General features: G+C 41.4%; 1 protein-coding gene and 1 pseudogene across 1 annotated transcript in view; both read left to right on the plus strand.

The window, feature by feature from the left end:
- STXBP6 (syntaxin binding protein 6) overlaps positions 1–18,822 on the plus strand; it is a 272,187-nt gene that overhangs the window by 24,640 nt on the left and 228,725 nt on the right. The gene's annotated exons all lie outside the window — the stretch shown is intronic.
- Positions 1,893–1,929, plus strand: LOC130042106 (uncharacterized; annotated as a pseudogene).

The following is an 18,822-nucleotide window of genomic DNA, read 5'->3' on the forward strand; positions in this document are numbered from 1 at the left end:
GAGTAATGAATTTGGGAATAGTAGAGGTAAACTAAGGATGAAGCTGAAATTGCTGCCATAAGGGTTTGCTCAAGACTGGCACCAGACTGGTAGGCTCTTTGCTCTACCCCACGATGGTCTGCAAATGTATGTCCACATTTACATGAGTCTCACCTTCTCCCTTTAGTTTTAGGAAGTGTTCACAGTTGTCTTCAGATGAGTTCTTTCTTCGAGGTCCACGTGATGCCCAGGTCTTCTTCCAGGTCTTCTCTGACACCACTAGATTTGCTGACCCTGACCTGGCTTCTAAAAAGTGGGAGATTGATGCCTGCCCTTTGGTGCTTGAGACCATTGTGTTACACCTCCTGGTCTGTTCTTTGTGTGTTTGTGTGTGTGGGGGGGGCACACCCAGTGATACTCAGGGGATATTCCTGGCTTTGCACTCAGAAATTACTCTTGGAAGTTGCCCGGGGACCTTGTGGTTGATAGGGATTGAATTCAGATTGACTGCATGCAAGGCAAATGCCTTACCCCCTGTACTATTGCTCTCATCGCAGTGTTTTTGTTTGTTTCTGGGTTTGGGGAAGGTCACACCCAGTGATGCTCAGTGTAGATTGAAAGTAGGTCCTCATTCTGCACTTGGGTTATTGCTCCTGGCGGTGCTCAGGGGGGCCATATGTGGTACCAGGGATTGAACCAATGTTGACCGTGTGCAAGGCAAGTGCCCTACTTACTATACTAACTCTCCTGGTCTGTTCTGTTGGTTCCACAGTGCCTGGGAGCTTTCCATGCTGTTAGGAGTCCATGTCTGTGAAGGTGGTGATGGTGGTAATGGGCCCCACACTGAAGAGCACAGTAGGCTTATGGGGGTGGGGGGGGGAAGATTATTGAAAATAGATCTAAAGGGCATCCAGAATCATCCATCTCTGCTTGGCTACTGCTGTTCTCATCAGCTCTGCTATGTGAGAAGATCAAGTAGTGTCTGTTCTGAATGCTCTGAGGCAAAATTTTCCCATTCCCTGACAAAAAGAAGTTTTAGATTCACACACCCAAACTGGGTATCTAAGCCTGAGGATGATTGGAAACATTCTCCATCCTTTCTGTCGTGGAGTGCTACTTTTTAGAAAGAAAAGCAAAAAGCACTTACCAGTTTCCGGGGGGAAGTTTTACTACTGCCAATACTTGGCTCTAAAAGATATTTTCCCCCCAGGAACATTCCATGGTAACTTGTCTGGCTGTTTAAAAGAATATATGCATACATTTATGTCTATTTATATTTATTTGCAAGAAAATGTGTTACTCAGTTCCTTCCTGCAGTCCTGGAGAGCAGGTGGCAAGCCCTGCTGTTTCTGTCGGGATATGGAAGCAAGTCCTGCTGGTCAGCGCCAGCTGGATTCCGCTCCTGATTGTATATGTGCATGTGTTTGCCCCTGCCGTTGGAGAGCCATTTAAGTGCCTGCGATAGGAATTCCAAGCAATATTGATTTATACAACCATCCTTGCTTTTATTTTGCACTTCATGTATCACTACTTTTTAAAAAACAAACTTGTTATTGAATCACTGTGAGATAGACCTTTCTTTACAAAGCTGTTCATGATTGGATTTCAGTCATACAGTATTCCAACACCCATCCCTCCACCAGTGTACATTTCCCAGCACCAGTGTCCCCAGGTTCCCTCCTATCACTCCTCACTGCCACCCCCTGCCTGCCTCCATGGCAGGCACTTTCTTTCTTTCTTTCTTTCTTTCTTTCTTTCTTTCTTTCTTTCTTTCTTTCTTTCTTTCTCCTTCTCTCTCTCTATCTCTCTTGCTCTTTCCTTCTCTCTCCCTCTCTCTCTCTTTCTCTCTCTCTCTCTCTCTCGCCCCCCTTTGGGCATTGTAGTTTGCAATATTGATACTGAAAGGTTATCAAGACTATACTTTCAGGGATCATTTCTATAGTTTGTGTCACTACTTTTTTTACACCAGCCCTTCTGAAGTCTAGTCTGCTATTTTCTTTCTTGTTTTCAGAGTTGGCCACAGTTGTCAGTGATGATAGGTCTCTGTACCCTTTCCTCCCAGAGTATTTTATAGCCAGTCTGCTGCTACTTGGATGGATGGGGCTTTGAGTTTTTCTAAATATGGTCAGTCCTGCCATAATAATTTTCTGGGTACACAAGAAAATGGATGGAGTCATCATCATTTTCCTTCAATTCTAGAATCTAGAAGGCCCTGAAAGCATGTGTGGTGGTAAACTATGACTTGAATGGATGAAGTATGATTGTAGCCTTTATTGATCTCATGGTGTGTGGTTATTCCTACATTTTCCTGCAGAAAACTTGTTTCATTGGAGTGTGGGGTGCTGACCTACTCTGTTGGGAGGTGGAGGCATACATTTCCTTTCTTAATTGTCAAATACTTTAAATTTCAAAACACATCTGGCCTTGAGTATTGTATATACTGATATTGTACTAATCCTAATTTAATTGAATCTAGGTTGAATTGTTATGTGCATTGACATTGTAATGACCCTAGCTGATGAAAAGGTGAGGGCCCCTACGATGCAGCTTCTCTTCACTGATGCTAGATGTTGGCAACTGAGTGCCATCTCTTAGGAATATAAGTAGACACAAAAAAAGGTAAGAACAGATAAAGGCGCGGCTATGCCAGCCGCCCCACCTAAATTAAAATGAACAGGTTACCACAGCTTTCAAATATTATTTATTTGTCATTGAAATGAGCTCACTTGAGTCACCTTCTGAAAGCCATCTGTGGTCCCAAATCCTCCAGTGAGATCTGCCTTGAATCCTCCCTCAGAAAGATATCTCTCCCTCCCCACAGATAGTGGCAAAGGACCTCTGGATCTCCATTACTGTTTTCAGTCTCCAAACACCTTTAAGTTGTTTGTACTCCACCACTCCTTACTGCTAATTTACTTGTATGTGTGTATGTCTGGACCAGCCCTGAGGGAACAGATCTGAAGCAGGGGTGCAGTGAGAATTAAGAGAAGAGCCAGAAATAAGAGAGAAAAAAGCATGGGATTAGGGTGCTCACAGCCTCTGAGGCTGAGAGCCTTGATTGTCCTTCATATACAATTTTTATTGCTTAAAAACAGTAATCACTAGAAGGAGAACAACATTTTTTGGTCAAGTGCCTAACTATCTCAATCTGTCCAGGCTAGACTTTTACACATCTAAGGGACAAACATCTCTGTACTGGGCTTTCTCAAGAGAATACTTTCCCAGAGAGGGAACAGAGATAAAGCAGTTACAGGGCCTCTCTGGGTCAGCATTTCCACTCTGGGTACCAGCATTCTGGACTGAAAGTTCCCATAAACTCATTCCTGTTTGAATCTTTCATCTCTCTATCTTAACTTTTAGTCCCAACATGTGTACTGTGATGTAGATCCCTTGCGTTAAATCGTAACCATAAAGTGAAAGCTATTCTCATAAAGGTGAAAATTAGCACTCTTGTATCATAGGGGATTTGAGTAAGAGATGTGATTCTATATAATCTTTTATTAGGCCTCTAACCTCATTTTCAGTTGATAACCTTCCCTTGAGATTCTTCCCATAGGACGGTATTTATTTATGTCATACAAATGAGGATATCCCTTGCCTATCACTCATAGAACATTTTCTGAGTAGCTGTAGGTTGGTCTTTGTACTAGGTATGAGGCAAAACATGGTGTTGGTGCTCCTTGCCCTGGAAAGCTCAAAGCCTGCTGATGATGTGGAAGGTGATTTACTATCAGTCTCTGGAATCCTTGGAGTGGTGGGTGAGTCACAGCCAGAAACACTATCAAAAGTACAAAAACAAAGAAGTGAGGAAGAGAATGTGATCGGGAAGCAGTCATGTGTATGCGGTGGTCTTTGAAAAATAAAGCCAGATGGGGCTGCAGAGGAACCAGTTTTTGAGCAGCCTCATCTACCAGATTGGCGGGTTAGTAATTGTTTTTAAACCTGGGGGGTGAATGATTAGGTTTGCATTTTAGAGAGAGCCCTCTGACTTCATCTTATTATTATTTTTGGGGGGGGGGGGGTTCACACCTGGTGATGCTCAGGGGATACTCCTGGCTTTGCACTCAGGAATTACTCCTGGTAGTACTCAGGGGACCATATGGGATGCTGGGAATCGAACCCAGGTCCGCCGCGTGCAAGGCAAACATCTTACCTGCTGTGTTATCACTCCAGCCCCCTCTGACTTCATCTTAAAGGAAGTTATTGTAATAACTTCGGCAATTTAGACCCAGGATAGTTTTAATAATGTTTTACGTTATAAAGTGGAGTTTGAAAAATGTTTTATCCTGTCTAAAATTTCTTTCTTTAACTTTTTTTTTTTTTTTTGGTTTGGGGGCAATACCTGGCAGTTCTCAGGGCTTACTCCTGCCTCTGTGCTCAGGAATCCCTCCTAGCTGGGCTTAGGCATTGTATGGGGTGTCAGTGATCAAACCCAAGTGGACCATGTGCAAAGTAAACACCCTACCCATTGTATTATCTCTCCCACCCCTGCCTAATTTCTTTTGCAATAGCCTGGAGAGGTGGGTAGGCAATAGCAAAGGTTCTGAGAAGTGATTTGTCCATTCTCCTATCTAGCAATTGGCTGTCCCAGTTTCCCTAATTCTAACAGTCTGCTTTGACATCATATGAATGCATTTTACTATCTTCCTCAGTTACTAAGCAAACTTAAAGGTAATCTTCCACCTGCATATTTTTTTTTATATATGTATTCACTGATTAGACTGTCAGCTCCTTGACAACTTCTACCATTAAGTATGATTTACCTGAGTCAAGAGATAGACTCTTGATAGCACACCCAAAATTTGCTGTACTGTTTCTCCTCCCAAACTAGCTCAGGCCTAGGAAGAAGAAACAAGAGAGACCAACTTTTTTTTATTCTTTTTGTTTTTTCTTTTTTGGTTCTGGGTCATACCCAGCAGTGCTCAGAGGTTGCTCCTTCTCTGCACTCAGGAATCATTCCTGGCGGTGCTCAGGGAACCATCTGGGATGCCAGCGATCGAATAAGGATCAGTTGTATGCAAGGCCACCACTCTATCTGCTATACTGTCTCTCAGACCCTAGAGCAACAGACTTTTTGCTCTTTGTATATAACTTTATGTGCACTTATTAGACTGACTCAGTACATAAGACAGCTGGGAGAATAAGGAATTACAGGATAATTTAAAGATTTACAATTTTTAAAAAGCAATCCAACTTTTTCATGAGTTAAGCCTATTCTATATTATTCACAGTTTTCTTGGCCTTTGAAGCAAATTTTCTTTTAAATAACTGTTAGATGTTGGAATAAAAAAGTTTCTTGCACGTGTAATTAGGACAGTTAAGCTTCTACATTGTCTTTGCATTAGGTTATCTAGTAATTATATATAACATGACACCTCTCCAAATGGTTATTGTGAAAAACAAACAAAAAATTGTTAAATGGGCATAACTTATATTTTAAAAATGAAAGATTTAGCTTGACAACATGCCTGGTCATATCAACTCCCAAGTTAACATTTTCTTATGCATTGTACTTCAAATTAATAGGTAACTGTAAGTGCTTGTACTAACCTTATTAACAGTGAAATTAATGGTGTCACTGTTTTTTTATACACTTGACATGTGTTACCATTGGGCTAGCATTATTTCTTAAACTGTCTAGGCATTACAAAAAAGACAAGTCCTAAATTATCTTCAGTTCTAGAATCCTTGTCAATTTTAAAGCTTTGATCCAGTTGTTTCAATTATGATTTTCCTTTACCAATTTTGTATCAGAGAAATTTTTGAAGCTTAAGAAAAAATTCTGGATCATTCAGATCCCAGGGTTAGACTGGGGGGAAATCAGGAGGGCCCTTGGGACATTTCAATGCTAGAGTACCTACTCAGCAGACTTGACTTGAGAGTTTAATCTCTGCCATAGCCCCACATACCCAGTCTGATCCTCATAGCAGTTCACTCAGGATTCCTGTGTCTACATCAAAAGTGTGTGATTTCTGTTACATCACAATCAAGTGTGTACAAGTACTACCATTAAAGTGTGTAGCCCCCCCCACCCGTGAGCACTGTAAACAAGTGTATTGAACATGCAGTCATAACAACTTGATAACGCGGGGGATTTGGGGATGGGTGGGAGAAGATTACGAAACTGATTTCCATGGGTAAAGGGTCATTCTTCAACTTACTCATTTTAACTTTGTGTAAATTTTTTTCTTTGGGGCAGTGCTAATTAATCCCCCACCCCCCACCCCCCCACACACACATACACACACTTTATTTAAACACCATGGTTTGCAATGTTGTTCATGATGATTGTTACAGGCATTCAATATTCCAACACCAATCCCACCACCACTGTCACCTTTCCCCCACCATTGTCCTCATTTTCCCAACCACCCTTCAAACCTGCCCTTGCAACAGCACATAATAATTTATTTTATATTGCTTGTTACCAATAAATGGCTGATGAAATGATAAAAAAATATTTTGTAGAAGAAAATTTGTGAAAATTGTTATATCTCACCATAGGGACAGTAAGCCCTTGTCTGAGGGCTTACTAAACTAAACTGCTGTTGCAAGCTAGCAGTTTTTTTAATTAGTGCAGATTAGTTGGCTTCTATGTTACATTCCATCCAATCTGTTGTGCTACTACCAGGATAGAAGTGTTGTAGAGTTTGGAGATGTTGCTCCAGAAATTCAAGAATACATAACTGGGCAGTCGGGTTGGAGGTAGGGTGGCAGCTCTGGGGTGTGGGAGCAGCTGCTGGGGTTTTGTTAGGGTGGGAGCTAGCACATACCTCTCTGAGATTGCTCTGGAGGTCTCAGCCAGGATGGGTGTCCAAGAACATTTTGCAGCTAGTTGATCTTTTTCGGCATTAATTTATGAGTCTCTGGAAAAAAGGGCAGTAGATTAGCTTAAATGGCGGTGGCAATGGGCCTTGTATAAGTTTTTGAGCCTCTGTTTCCCAGTATAAAAAGTGATAATGTTTTATGAAGATTTGAAGGCATACATTTTTGTTTATATTTGAAAACCATCTGAATATAAACTGTGTTTCAAAGTGCATTGTATGTTATGATTTAATATGTGATGTCTTTAATATAGTGGTATATAAAATGAGGACCTTACTGTTGATTTCTTAGATTTGACAAAATAATGGTAATATTTTAATTACCAAACATATATTTTTATTAGGACTGCATTACATAGTAGATTTGCTAGAAAAGTAGATTTGCTAAAAAATATTAACAAGCAAACCAAAGCACCTTAGAATGTCCCTTGGCTACTTGTAAACTGCATCTTTGTTTCTATATGTCTTTAAATTAAATTCAGAAGGGGGACCAGAGGGAGAGTATAGGGGTTAGGCACTTGCCTTGCATGCAACCAACTCTTGTTCAATCCCTGTCACTGCATATGATACCCCCAGCACCACCATGAGCACAGAGTAAATCCTGAGTTTGGCAGGTATGACTGAAATCATTTAAAAAAAAATCAGAAGTGAGAAAAGTAAAATTGCAATCTTAAATGGATTAGGATATTAACTTCATTGACTATTTGAAGTACAAAGGAATTTCAAGTGGAGTCTGAAGGCTTTGATTTTTGTTTTTCAAGTGGTCCCTCTGTCATGTCGATCTGGTTTCGGGTCTACCTTGCCTTCCTCCTTAGCCCTTCTTAATTCTCCACCGCAAGAACTCTTAGAAAGGCCAGATTTGGTTGGGAGAGAAGTGTAGGGTTAGAACACCATTAATTTCATTTTGGACAAATTGAATTTGAGATGAGTTCTGAGGCATCCAAGAGAAGATGTTGAGTAGGCAGATGAATTTGTGAGTCAGAGAGAAATGTGGCATTTTGGTTTAGAGATGGTAAATGGAGGCTTGATCTTGGATGATTATCACCTAGGAAACAAGTAGAGAAAGAAGGCTTGGAACTGGAGGACAAGCCACCTGCAGCCAGTAAACCTGTTTGATTTGGCCTGCGTAGTGCTTTCAAAATATTTGAACAAGTTGCTGTAACATGTTCATGGCTTTTTGACGGCCCAGAGTTCATTTTCTTCTTTATAGTAGTTGATAGCAGTATCTTGATTTCTTTTGAAGTTCTTCATCCTCTAATTTTAAACCTGGCACTTGAGTAAGTTCAGTCCTTGATTATAGAAGAAGCATGTATCTTCGAATGGCCTAGCCGCAATGGTGGAGTCAAGAAAGGTCTTTTACCAGGAATGTGGCTCAGTGGTAGGGCACTTGCCTTGCATGTATGACACGTGGGTCCGGTTCTAGCCATCACATGATTTTCTGAGCACCAAATAGACAGTAGCTTTCTAGCACTTCCCTGTATGGCACAAAACAACAGCAACAACAAAAAAGAATGTCCTTTAAATCCTAGCTGGCCCTGTAAGACAGGATTTTGAAATGGTAGGGGAGCTCCAAGAGAATCTTTCTTGTTTCCTCTTAAATCTGGTAGGTTCGAAGTCTAGCAACAGCTTTGCTGACATGGGATAGATCTTAAACCTCGTGTTAATTAAATCTCATGTCTCTATATTTTTTATTGTAAGATCTAATAAACTTTTGTGGGGGGAGAGGGGTGTAACCAGAAAGAATTATTACCATATGCAGTAGCTAACATGTAAAAATTAAGAGTTTCCATGTACAATCAGAACTGGATTGACATAATTATTGTTCGGTAGGTGCCTCTTCCCTCTGTTTTGTTATCATCTATATCTCTTTTTATTGTTTTTTTTTCCTTATGCCTAAGGTCTGTTACATATTCTGAGGTACAGTCTATCTGCTTACTGTTGCTCCAGTCCCCACATATGGATTTTTGAAGTGGTAATTTTCCTTTTTTGAAAGTGATTCTCCTTTATTTTACAGAGGAAAAGATAGCAAAAAATATTCTGTTTCCCTATGATTCAATTTTAAATCCTTCAGTGATGAATTTTAGTACTATTATGGTATACTTTCATTCTTCCTTTATCTGTATCATAGAAAGGGCTATAGCACTATAACAAATAATGCATTATTAATAGACCTATGAGTAGCTATCTGTAGAGCTTTGATATTGTGTGATTAGTAGAGAAACAGAAGAAAAGCACGCTATGGTCCTTATATTCAAAAGAAAAATGTACTCTGTGTGTGTGTACGTGTGTGTGCATGCATGCGTGTGTGTGTGTGTGTTTATTTCTGTGAAGAATTTCTGTAACTTTTGTGAGTGTCTGGGCACCACACAGGAGACCTGAAGGCCCCAGTAGTGGCAGTTCTTGGCCAGTTTGGCTTGTGGTTTAATGCAGGGGTCCATGGGTGCTGTGCTGCTCAGGCCCTGTGGTAGCAAGGATTACATGGGCTATTCTGGTGGTCCTGGGGATCCTCTGGAGCCATGCCTGGCAGTGCCCAGGGACCTCCAGTGCTGCACCCCATGATGCTTGAGGGACCGTGTCCTACTGGGGATCGAACCGGGACACATAACTAGTATGTGCCTTAACCACTATACTATCTCCCATCTGCTTTCCTGTTAAGTTTTTGTTTCTATTTCTTGGTTATTGTCAGGCCATAAGTACAGTTTTGTTTCCTGAAGATGCCTGGAACCCAGGGGCAGCTGTCTTGGGGTGTCCTTGCTCAGCAGATCTGTGGAGATCATGGGATGCTGCCCTGAGAACTGAGTGGACAGTGAGTGTGTCCTATCCTGGACATCACAGTGCTGCTGAAAGGGAGACACAGACATGATCATGGCCACCTTTAAACTTTACTTTTTAAGAATAGTTATGTCTTTCTCACTAGAGAATGTCAGGTATATGCAGAGACAGAGATATAGTGGATGCTCTGTGACTTTTGCTGAACTTTCAGGAGAAAGGGATCAGTTAGAAGTCAGTTTCTGACCAATCTTGGCTCACCTACCTAAGCCTCCCCTCCCCACGCCAGAATATTTTGGTGATTACCCTATATTGATGTCCTATTACATTAGCATTTCTGTAGCACTTTAAAAAAAAGGATTTTTCTTTCAACAATCCTTTCACAATTAAATGTACCTAATGTGATCAAATATGTAATATCTAGTCATTCTTAAAATTGTTCTCATTATGTCCCCCTCACCTTAGTTTGTGTCAGGACTCAAATAAGTTCTCTATAGTACAGTTGATCGACATGCCTCTTGACCTGCTTTTCTCCATAGATTCACTCTTCACCTTCACGGTTTTACCATTTATTTTTTTCCCAAACCAGTCTATTTATTCTGTACACAGACTGGATTTTGCTGATTCCACTGTATGAGGTTAACTATTTCTGTTTAAGACAGAGATTGTCCCCTTTACTACCATAATGCTCTTTTTGTTACTTATTTTTGGGGGGTTGGGGTGTTTCTGAGAATACTATTACTGTTAATATTTTTGGAAGAAATTTTAATGTTCCAAGACCTAAAACATAATTTACTAAGTCATACCAAATAGGAAAAGTTAATTTTGGATAGTAAGGTTAATTTTGGATGTGTTCTTCTAAGCCCTCTGTTTCTTAAAGATCCATCTAGAAGCTGGGATTTTTTTGTGGAGGTGGGGCAGGGGGGCAAGATATATTGGATATATTTGGATATATTGCGAACTGCTAGTAGGAGACACAATGTTGGCTCGTGTGTGTGTGTGTGTGTGTGTGTGTGTGTGAGAGAGAGAGAGAGAGAGAGAGAGAGAGAGAGAGACAGAGACAGAGACAGAGACAGAGAGAGACAGACAGACAGATGCAGTTTTAAAGAGGAGGGGAAAGACAATTATTGTTCCTTATCCCAACAGTTAAGGGTTTCAAACTGTTATTGGATAGTTTCTTCATCAACTAGAATAACTTCTGCTAATCGGGTATTCTGGGATATGGTTTATATAGGAAACTAGAAAGCATACCTAAATCTCTTCCTTAATGTAGCAGTTTAAATTGGTTAATGCATGGGATCATAGCGATAGCATAGCGGGTAGGGTGTTTGCTTTGCACACGGCCGACCTGGGTTTGATCCCTGGAATCACCTATGGTCACCCGAGCACAATCAGGATTAATTCCTGAGTTCGGGGCCAGGAGTGACCTCTGAACATCACCAAGTTTGTCTCCAAAAAACCAAAATAAAATAAAAGAGAGAAAGAGGAAGAGGGGGGAGAGGTGTGTGATTCATTAAGATTTCTTAAACATGGGTGTTTCCATTCATTGTATTTGTTTCTTTTGTGATTGTAATTTTTATTTATTCCTCTTCCCGTCCCTGTGTGATGACCAAAGATTCCATACACTTGGCTGTAGCACCTGCTGCTGCATGGGGTTGGGGACGGGGTCACACATCTTTTCAGTTGTAGTGCTTGCACATACTTGGTTGTGGGTGCTAAGGATCATAGACTTTGTGGTGGAGCAGGGACCTCAGAAGCAGAACTGTCAGGCTAGCACCCAGGCACGGGAGGTGTTGCTGCGGATAGAACTTGCAGTGTCACAGGCCTCAGATCAAGGCTTTTTAAATTTTTTTTTATATTTTTAAATTTTTATTTTTTGTACTGAATCACTGTGAGATACAGTTACAAAGATTTCATGATTGAGTTTCAGTAATCACTATCACTATCACCCCAATGTTCATCAATTCACTCGAGCGGGCCCAGTAACGTCTCCATTCATCCCTGTCACGTGCTAGTGTAGCCCGATGACATATTGGGGGCTCCTTTAGGATCAGGGGAATGAGGACCATTCATTGTTACCATTCATTTTGACATACTGAGTACACCACGGTTAGCTTGTCAGGCTCTGCCGTGCGGGCGGGATACTCTCGGTAGCTTGCCAGGCTCTCCGAGAGGGATGGAATTTCAGTAATACAATGGTCAATACCCATCCCTCCACCAGTGAAAATTTTCTACCACCAATGTCTCCAGTATCCCTTCCCCCACCCCCACCCCCACCCCCTGCCTATATGGCAGACAATTTCCTTCTTACTCTCTCTCTACTTTTGGGCAGTAATGTTTGCAATACAGATACTGTGAGACATCATGTTTGGTCCTTTATCTACTTTTAGCTCCCATCTCCCTTCTCGAGTGAGCCCTCCAACCAACATTGATTTAGTAGTCCCTTCTGTGTCCCAGCTGCCTTCTCCCCCAGCTCATGAGGCAGGCTTCCAACTGTGGAGCAGTCTTCCTGGCCTTTGTCTCTACTGTCCTTCAGTGTTAGTCTCATATTATGTTATTTTATATTTCACAAATGAGTGCGGTCATTTTACGTCTGTCCCTCTCTTCCTGATTTTTCACTTAGCATGATACTCTCCATGTCCATCCACTTATAAGCAAATTTCATGACTTCATCTTTCCTTACAGCTGCATAGTATTCTATAAGAGATGTACCATAGTTTCTTTAACAAGTAGTCTGTTCTCAGACACTCATGTTGATTCCAGATTCTGGCTATTGTGCACAGTGCCTTGTAAGCCTTTTGCCTCTGAGTTGTGCTTGGGTCCTGCACTTTTTCTTATTGATATTAAAATTGTCTTATCTTTGGTCAGTGGGAACTCCTGTGTTGATTTCTGTGCCCTGATCAGAATTTAGTAATCTTTAATAGCTCCCTTTAGTAATCTTTTGCCTTTGTATGTCAATAAATTTGAGGTTAGTGGTAGAACAGACATGTATATACATGCAATGCACATAATATTCGTGTGCTTTCTAAAAATTTTTAAGGTTAGCTCTTTAGAGGTAAGGTAAGTTCTTTGCACTGTTGTTCTAAGCTCATTGTTCACATTTCTTGCTACACACTGGTGACCTTATAAACTTGGTTCCTTTTAAAAAGCTCTTTTTCATGTGTAGCCAGTCAGTGGCTTAAAGTCTTATAACTCATAAATGGCAACGCCAGAATTTGAGCCTGAGTACTTATGCAGCACTGTTCCTGCTGTAAAACTGAATCACTGCAGTCTGAAAGTTTATGACTGATTAAAGCTAAGACTCTAAATGCTGCCTGATACGCCTGCCATGTACTTGTTAAGGGTGTCCAAGAGCAATTCTAATTAGCAGCTTCATTACTCCAATGGAAAAGCCCACAAAACAAAAAATAAAGTCAACGTTGTAGAGACCAAATGAGTGGTTGCTGTAGCTCCATGATGTAATGTGAAACAGTGCACCAAATAAGTAAAATAGGTTGCTTGTCTATTTAAGCTGCAGTAGTTTTTCCATTAGTATGTTAACTTTAGAAGATTACAGTCATCTGAGGAAATACCTGCTTACTTGTGTAACTCAGTAATTTCTTGTATTTCCCATTAATTTCTGAACAATGAATTGATTGCTTGGCCATACAGATTTTGATCATGTAGTTAGCCTTACCAAATCCTGCAAAAAAAAAAAAATGTATTAAAGTTTTCAAAGTGGAATAAGAGTGCCTTAAGGTCAAAACTCTCATTTTCTCCCATCACTTAATAATATATAATATCGAAATGATGGGCTGGAGCGATAGCACAAGCAGTAGGGCATTTGCCTTGCGTGCAGCCAGCCTGGCTGAGCCGGGTTCGATTCCTCCGCTCCTCTTGGAGAGCCCAGCAAGCTACCGAGAGTATCTCGCCCACACGGCAAAGCCTGGCAAGCTACCCGTGATGTATTCAATATGCCAAACACAGTAACAATTGTCACAATGCAGACCTTACTGGGCCCGCTCGAGCAAATCGATGAACAATGGGAGGACAGTGACAGTGACAGTGATCCAAATGATTACTATTTAAAAATCAATGCATTTCATAGTTCTAGTTCTTATGGAGTAGAGTGAGGGAAATCTTTTTGTTTCATTTTGTTGAGTTGAATTTATTATAACTTGTCATTTTTCCCCCATCTTTCCCAGTAACTGAAGCTTCTCTTGGGTAATAAAGATGAACTCTTATTTCCCAGGTGCATGAACTGTTTCCATCTTAAGAAAGGGAAGTTTATTTCCGAAAGAGCTAGAGCAGTGACTTTATGAAGTTAGGATATGCATTGGGGAAAAATAGATTTTATATATTGCCCTTGCGTATGCACCTGCATAAGAAGCATCTGTAATCTCAGATGTCATCTAGAAAGATCTCATAAGCAGCGTGGATCAGGGCACACATCCCCGTTTGGTGCGTTTTAAAAATTACTTCATTATTATTTTTACTCACGGCTGCTACTCCCAGAAGGGAGCATGAAATTAGGGCCCCATAACCATGCCACTGGACTTTGTGCCAGGCTGTTTTCACTCAGGGAGCCCCAGAGGGGGGTGGGTGAGAGCCCTCCCCGCCCCAAGGGACCCAACCCCGGCAGCCAACCTCCACTACTCAACCGCCGCCACACTCCAGGCCGCTTTCCACATGCTCGGGCTGAGCCTTACATATGAGTGAACATATTCTTGACCTCTCCAAGAGCCCGGCAAGTTACCAAGAGTATCCTGCCCACACGGAAGAGCCTGGGAAGCTACCTGTGGCATATTTGATATGCCAAAAACACTAACAATAATGGGTCTCATTCCCCTGACCCTGAAAGAGCCTCCAATATGGTAGCATTGGGAAAGACGAGTGAGGAGAGACTGCTAGAATCTCAGGGCTGAGACAATTTGAGACGTTACTGGCGCCTGCTCAAGTAAATTGATAAACAACGGGATGACTGTGATACAGTGATACAGTAGTTATTTTTACTCAGGTCCAGATAGAGACTGAGGCAAAGAATTTGTTAAGGTTTTCAATAGTAAAATATAAATGTTTTTCTGTTGGAAAGTGGATTTTAAATACTAGTAAGTTTTTGAGCTTAGGAGCAAATTCATTTTTACTGAAGTCTTGTTCTTTTTTCTTAACATCTAATGTTAAGAAATGAAATACTTAAATATCTGATTTAGGGATCTGTGGCATTTAGATTTATGTGTTTGGAAAGTCAGATGCCTGGTCTTCTCAAGCAAGTCATCTTATTCACTTTGTTGAAGAGTTTTAGGAAGTGTGAAAGTCAGAGCATGGAGTGGAAAGGGAGTCTTTCCTGGCCGTGGGCACTGCCATTGATTATGCCAACATTTAACTTTTATACTTTTTACTTTCACTAAATTGGAAAAAATGAAAAAATTAAGTTTCACGTTAAATTCACTGAACAGGCCCATATTTGCACAGAAGTCATTTGTCATGTGAACCTAGAACTTTTGGCTGGGGAATGGCAGGATTTTAATTTTTTTTTTTTTTTTTTTTTTTTTTATAATTTATTTATTTATTGAATCACTGTGGGAAAAGTTACAGAGCTTTCGGGTTTAGGTCTCAGTCATGTAGATACCGAACACATTTCCCTTTACCGATACTCATTTTTAACCCCGAACCCCAATAGACCCCCACCTCCCACCCCTCCCAATTCTTGTGAGGTAGATGAGTTCTAGTTAATACTCTATCTACTTTGACTAGATAGATTATTTCGATAAAAGATGCACAATTATTGTTAAGAGTTTACGACCCCCCCCCCCCCAATCAGACATGCTGAAACAGCGTTGTGAAATGATTTGCTTTCTACAACTTGGTTTAAGAATAAAATGATGTCGCGCGGCCGCGATAGCGGCCGCGCGGTTTTGAATTTCTGCTATTTTACTTATTGACCCTGGAAGACTTTCTATTAAAAGTTAGCTAGTTAAGAGATTGGTTTCTGTGTCCTGGAGTCGTGGCCGTGCCGGAGAGCCGCTCGTGGGGGGCAGCTGGCGACCCCGGTGGGGCGTGGGGGACGGCCCACAAAGCCCCCCTTCCCATGAGGTCCCCGCTGCTCCCCCCCCCGAGCCCGGCTCAAACCCGCTTTCCACAAGGCTCCCGTGCGGCCGCCATCTTTCTTTCCAGAGAGGAACGGGCGGGCTGGTCAACGCCCTTCCCCCTCCGGGCAGGCTTGGTGGCGCGGATCAACACAAGTCCATTTGCTTTTCTGCTCCAAGCGGCTGGTTCTCTGTGCTAAGTCCTTGTGCCTCCGGGGCCGTGGCCGTGCCGGAGAGCCGCTCGTGGGGGGCAGCTGGCGACCCCGGTGGGGCGTGGGGGACGGCCCACAAAGCCCCCCTTCCCATGAGGTCCCCGCTGCTCCCCCCCCCGAGCCCGGCTCAAACCCGCTTTCCACAAGGCTCCCGTGCGGCCGCCATCTTTCTTTCCAGAGAGGAACGGGCGAGGATTTTAATTTTAAGTGAGGAAAATGACCATGCCTTTCTGCATTTCCAACTTAGAAAGTCCTCCTCCTTTCTAAGGATCTTGAAGTACTAAGAGAAAAGGTGCTGTGTGTGTGGCGATTTCCATATAAATAAGTTCTTACTTGCAGGTAGGACTAAAGTTGGCGATTGGCTTGTAAAAATGTCTTACACACATATGAAATATTCATTACTTTATGCCACCACTTATTTATTTAAGTTTGAATAATCACTCCAAGCAATTTGAATTTATGTTTTGTTCACTTAATTCCCTTCTTTCTCTTAACAGCAAAGCATATAAAGGTCTGGGAAGTGGAAATTGGAATTGATTTTAATTGCCTGGATAGTTTTATTGGAGAAAAAGTTTTACTGAAGTGGAAATGAGGGCCAGATTACTTTCTTGTTCTGAGACTAATTACAGGCAACTGTGGAAGAATCTATAAATCTCTTTTTAAGTCTAAGTGTGGATATCCATCATAAAGTGAGCCATTACTTAACAACTCTTTGTGACAATTACATTGGCTCAAAACCACTATGGTAAGAACTCAGAATTCCAGGAATGCACTTGGGGGTGGAATGAATTATGCGGATGATTCCTCTGGGTAAATACATCAGAATCTCTCAGCATACTGTGGAAATGCTCTTTGCTATCCCCCTGAAGCTCAGTGACCCACTGTTAGGAGCAGTTGTGTCTTATATCTTTAAGGTGTTTCATTGTTACAACACAGTTGAGGTTAGACTGATGTGGCCATTGAGGCCGGCCTATTAGGAAAGCATTTCTTTCCAGAGAGCACCACTCTTTCTAGAAAATATAAAGATAAATAAGGCATTGAGCAATTTTATAGCTTAGGCAGTGACAGTTACTGTGGATGAAAAATGTAGGCCCCTGGCATGTACATATTTGTGATGTGGTTTGGTTTGGCTTCAACTGTGTAACTTCTTTCTTAAACAAACAAACAAACAAACAGCCTTTTTGTATTGATTGAGGTCCTGTGATTTACAGTATTGTTGATGATGGTTTCCCTTGCACATAACTCCAGCACCACACCCCTCACCAGTGTACACACCTCCCTCCCCCCAGGGACCCCAGTGCCCTTCCCTATCAAACCTTCCCCCTAAACCAACTCATTTCTCTCATTGTGTTTCCTTTGGCCATTTGTTGCTAAGTTGCTGTGTATGCACGATAACACTTTTGCATGAAGATGCTGTGTGTGGGAGCTGTGGAGTCCTGAAAGAGAAACCAGTGGGACAAAAGTTGCTTAGTTGTAGCCCAGTGTCATGGTGGAGTGAATTCTCAAAAGAGTATGGTGGTGACTGTGTTTCTGAGGAACTGTCGTGTTTGGAGTTGGTGAAATTAGACTGCTTTTACTTATTATATATTTATTTTTATGTGTGGGTGTGATCACCAGCAGCCTTGGGGGTCAACCAGACTATACCCAGCATGCTCAGGATGCCAGGTGGTGCCAGGGATTAAAACTGGAGTCTTCAGCATACCAGGCATGAATTCCATCCCCTTGACCTTTTATTAAAAGATGAAAGCTATTTCATATGATACTATGGAAACTGACATGATGGGGCTTAAACCTCTGAAAGAAATGTCTTAATTATTGTTTTTTTTTTTTTGTAATCATACAGCACTATAGCATTGTCCTCCCATTGTTCATCAATTTACTATAGCAGGCCCAGTAACATCTCCATTGTGAGACTTGTTGTTACTGTGTTTGGCATATCGAGTACATCACGGGGAGCTTGCCAGGCTTTGCCGTGTGGGTGAGATACTCTCGGTAGCTTGCCAGGCTCTCTGAGAGGGGTGGAGGAATCAAACCCAGGTCAGCTGGGTCAGCCGCGTGCAAGGCAAACGCCCTACCCACTATGCTATCGCTCCAGCTCATAATCCTACAATATTTAAAAAATTTTATTTTGAGAAGTGAGTAAGGAAATGAAAAAGCAAAGAATACTACATATGTGTACGATCTGTCAATGTGATTAGGAAGAAAGAATCTCTGAGAAATATCTAAGATGTATGCTTAAGGTTTAGAACTCAAATATTAAAATTCCATGATCAAGAATATTTAATCGAATTATTCTGATGAAATTGGGTACATTCAGGGGAATATGGCTGTAGATTTAATCAAACTATTCTGAAACTTTATTTTCTATTGCCGCCTGGACTTGAGACCTTGTGGTTTATATTTGTGAGAACAAAATAAATTAGCTAGAAATGATCTTAGCCATCATCCAATTCATCTTTGTAATTTTGTTGATGAATCCAATAATTTATCATGAAAGTTCATTGTAATCTTAGTATTCCCAATGCCTAGCATTGAATTTAGTATATTATACACTTCGATTGGGTAGAATGGTTAGTGAAGACGAGAACTTAAAACAAATATTTTGACCAAGGTATATTTGAAGAATTTCTTGGTGGAAAGTTTGGGGAGAATGGTGAAAGATGCTGGAACAACTCTTCTCTTTGGAATTTAAAAGCTCTATCATTCTGCCTTTATTTATTTATTTATTTATTTATTACTCTTTGAGTCACACCCAGCAATACACAGGGGTTACTCCTGGCTCATGTACTCAGGAATTACTCCTGGCGGTGCTTGGGTGACCATATGGGATGCTGGGAATTGAACCCGGGTCGGCCTAGTACAAGGCAAATGCCCTATTCACTGTGCTATCACTCCAGCCCCTCATTCTGCATTTAATTGCTAGATCCTGATGTCTGTGATTCTAAAAATTTCCGATGTGTAAGATGTTCTGAA

This window comes from Sorex fumeus, unplaced genomic scaffold (genome assembly GCF_029834395.1).
Source record: "Sorex fumeus unplaced genomic scaffold, SorFum_2.1 ptg000098l, whole genome shotgun sequence".
In the NCBI taxonomy this organism is placed as follows: Eukaryota; Metazoa; Chordata; class Mammalia; order Eulipotyphla; family Soricidae; genus Sorex; species Sorex fumeus.